A 4084-nucleotide genomic window follows, 5' to 3' on the forward strand; every position below is an offset into this window, starting at 1 on the left:
CAGCATTAAAAAAACACTATTCTATATTACCTTCTAATTGGGGAGGCAGACAGTAAACAAGCAAAAAGGATAGTTTGTGAGATGGGAGAACTATGAGAGATAAAGCAAGACCAGGTTTAGGAAGTTCTGGAATGGCCAATAGCAGTTTAAAGGGAAGAGCCTGCTGGGAAGCTCTGATTTGCAAAAGCTCTGCTAGAACAGCCAGTGCAAAGGCCCTGAGGCAGCCAGGAGAGTGCCTGCATGTTTGCAGATGAGGAGCCCAGTGCGGCTGGCATGGAAGGAAGGAGGGGAGCCATGGGAATGAGCTCTGTAGGGCCTTGTCAGTGATTGTGCTGTTAGTCTTTCGTCTGGGTGAGAGAGGAGGCCATTGGATAGTTTTGAGCCAAGGAAGGACAAAATATGCTTACCAAGATCTCTGTGGTTTCTGTGTTGAGAAAAGCCTGAAGGGGGACAGGGGAGCTAGTAAGGAGCCTGCTGCAGTAGTCCTAGAGAAAGACAGGGTTGGCTTGAACCAAAGTGGTGAGAACTAGTTAATGCTGGATTTTTTTTTTTAATATATTTTATTGATTTTTTATAGAGAGGAAGGGAGAGGGATAGTTAGAAACATCGATGAGAAACATCTATCAGCTGCTTCCTGCACACTCCCTAATGGGGATGTGCCCGCAACCAAGGTACATGCCCTTGACCGGAATCGAACCTGGGACCCCTGGGTCCGCAGGCTCATGCTCTATCCACTGAGCCAAACCAGTTAGGGCAATGCTGGATATTTTTAATGTTAGAGCTGCTGATGCATTTACTGTCAGAATAGATGTGGAGTATGAAACAAGGAGATGAGTCAAGAGAAGCTGCAAGAGTTTTAGCTTGAGTCTTGGGATGGACTTGCCATTGAGGTGGGAAAGCACTTGGGAGGAGCTGGGGAGTGGTGGCCAAGAACTTAATCCGGTTTAGGACAGATTAAGTTTGCGATCCTAACAGACACCCGGGGTAGATGTGGAGTGGGATGTTGGATGAATGTAAATCTGGAGCTCAAGGTAGTTTAGACTAGAGCCCTATGTTCAGGACTCCTCAGCATATAGATAGCATTTAAAACCATGAGATGGGACAAGCTCTCCCAAGGTGGTAGGGAAAAGGTCTAAGGCTGAGCTCCTGGCCTTGCCAACATTAAGAGGTCAAGAGATGAGAAGGCACCAGCCACCAGGACTGGGAAGGAGTGGCTGGGGAGATGGGAGGAGAAACGGGGAAGTGTGCTGTTGAGGGCAGAGGAGCATGGAGATACTTTCACTGTTTGAGTGGTCATTTCTCTATTCACTGGCAGTTCCATTTGAGAATTCGAAATACACATGCTGCAAATCCATTGTCACTTTAGAAAAAGCGCCATTTCAGTAGTGTGTGGGAGGGGGGTCTAGGAATCAGACAGGCACAGCGTAAAATTTCGTTTTGCTCTAATAAAGCCTGTGGACATATTAGTATGTCCAGGCCAGGAAGGGCTTCTCTAGACACATGGCACAGTTGCCTGGCCCAGAGAGACTAGGGTGTGCATCCAGATATTGTAAGCCTCAGTTTCCTTGTCTTTAAAGTGGAGTTTTAATAACCTTTACCCACCCTAGTGTTCAACGAAAAACTGTACCTGAATTGCTGCTCAGCCAGGCCCAAGAACCTACCAAGTTCTGAGTAGGTTCTGGTTCTGTGACTCCAGGCCTCTGCCATGGGTTCTAAATGTTACAGTGCAGGCTCCTCAGTCAGAGCCTCAGGTGGGTGCTCAGTGCAGATTCACTCACCGGTTTCTCACCCCTCAATGAGTCACACCACTCATCATTCCAAGAAATCTTATTTTCTTTATTGTTTTTTTGACTCAACAATTTTTTAAAACTTTTTTTCTGAAACGTTCTTGTTGTTATGAGCCTTTTGTTTTGTTCTCGTTAAATGCACTCGACCCAAAATTGGTTTGGCATATCGAAAAGGAGACCAAGGAGGGACTGGGGGCATGGAGGAGGGGAGGCCCGAATGGACAGAGAAATTGAGAGAAGAGGAACATAGAGACAGCGAGAAAAATGGAAAGAGGTGGAGACACAGTAAGGAAGGCAAGGGAAACAAACAAAAAAAAACACCCACAAAACAAAACCACCCCAGATAAAAATTAACAAGATTGAGAAGCAAATGAATTCAAGGAAGGAAATAGGAGAGGAAACCAAGACCCTTTCTTCTCTATACCGTCCCAGCTGGGGTGGGGGTGTCAAGGCACCAGGTCTGGTTGGGGTGCGGGGATGGACACCTGGGCTCTGGGTGGTGTTTTGCAGTGGTGTTCAGCCCCACCAGGGGGCCCTGCCACACAGCTTTGAGGCCTAGGAACTCACGAACTCACCTTGGTGAACCTGGCTGGAATGGGAACCAAGGGACCCATTTACCCTCTCTCCCCTTGATTGTCCGTGTCTGGAGATAAAAGGGCTGGGCAGGGAGATGATGGGGGACTCCTTGCATGCCTCCAGTTCCCCTGGAAACTCTCCCACCCTGCTAACTTTCCCAGTCCTCTTGGTGTCAGGCCAACTCCTCCATTTACCTGTCTCCTGCCAGCTCTTGGCAGACCTCTAACTGCCCCTCTTGAAACCAAGGCAGGCCACAGAGCTGGTTCCCACCCTCCTCACAGAGCCACCTGGACGAGATCATCCCCACTCTTACTTCTCTGGGTCCAGACTCACCCATGGTCTTCTGGTGAACAGGGTTAAGCCTCCCTGCCAGGAAAAGCTAGAGATGGAACCCAACACTGCCTTCTCCCCACACATGTACTTCCACACAGGACAAACCACCATCTTTGGTCTGACCCCTTCTCCCCTGACGGGGACAAGCCAGCCTCAGCTCCCCAGAAGGGAGGGGCTTTCTAGCAGCAAAAAGGGCCCCTCCAGCCACCTACCTGTCCCTTTTCTCTAGTTTCTCCCTAGAGCCCTTCCCCTTTAACCCAAAAAGTTCATGGTAGCAGCAGACTGAGACCCAAAGATGTTTGAAAACTCATGGCACTTGTGAGAAAAGAGGAAGGGGCAAAAAAGACGAGGGGGTCAGAGCAGAGGTGGAGAGCCACCCCTGAGGAAATGGCAATTATGGGGCTGTGTTAGTGTGGCAATGGGACTATGCTACCCCCAGAGTGTGTGTGTGTGTTCTGGAGGGCCAGGGTGACAGGCTAGAGAGGGGACCAGAAGAGGTACTCAGGAGACAGTCCAAGCCTGACACTTCTTTAGGGCCTACAGGTTTAGGGTTGAGCCCCCAGAACATGGGTGTCCTGACTGGAGGCCCTGGTATCTTGCTTTGCCTCCTCTGTAGGAGGGTGTAGGGTAGGGAAGGTGATATTTCACCTTTGTGCCCTATACCACCCCCACTCCCACCCAAACAAGACCACCTCATCATTCCTGGTCCTCCCTCCTCAGTCACATCAAACCCTGCTGTCCTCATTTTCCTCCCCCATCAACCTCTCCAGGCAGGAAATCAGCTGCTCATCCCCAGCCCAGAGTTCCAGAAGCAATGTACAAGAGGCAGGAACTCAAAGGGACAGCACAGCCATCTTGGCAAAAGCATCTTTGGGTGTGAGGGGTGCCTCCCCTGGGCCAGTGGGGAGGGAAGGGGTAGACAGGTTCCCGGTCCTGGGGCAGGCAGTGAGGTACACGCCCCAGGAGGGCTGACTGATGCCAGGGTCAGGCGGAGCAGGGAAGGAGGCAACAGAAATAGGTGCCTGGAAGGAAACAGGTTCTTTGTTTCGCTGTTGCTTCTAGATTTTTTCTGTCTCTGGATTGTAAAAAGCTGCTCTGGTGGCCGCCCACCTGGCTGGGGATGCACACGTACACGGAGAATCCAGGCTGCCAAGGCCCAGCGGTATAGCTCTGCTCCGGAGAAAGCCCGGGCTGGCTGGGCCGCAGCTCCTGGTGGCTTCAAGTGATGAGATTTTCTTTCTTTTTTTTTTGTCTTTCCATTTCTTTGAATATTACAGCATGGGAGAGAGGAATAGGGAGGGAAAGAGGCCCCCTAGGGAAAATCCAACCAGACCCCTCCCAGAAGATCAGACCAAAACTGCTCCCAATAGCAAGCCATAGATTGGAAT

Source organism: Myotis lucifugus, unplaced genomic scaffold, assembly GCF_000147115.1.
Source record: "Myotis lucifugus unplaced genomic scaffold, Myoluc2.0 scaffold_310, whole genome shotgun sequence".
In the NCBI taxonomy this organism is placed as follows: Eukaryota; Metazoa; Chordata; class Mammalia; order Chiroptera; family Vespertilionidae; genus Myotis; species Myotis lucifugus.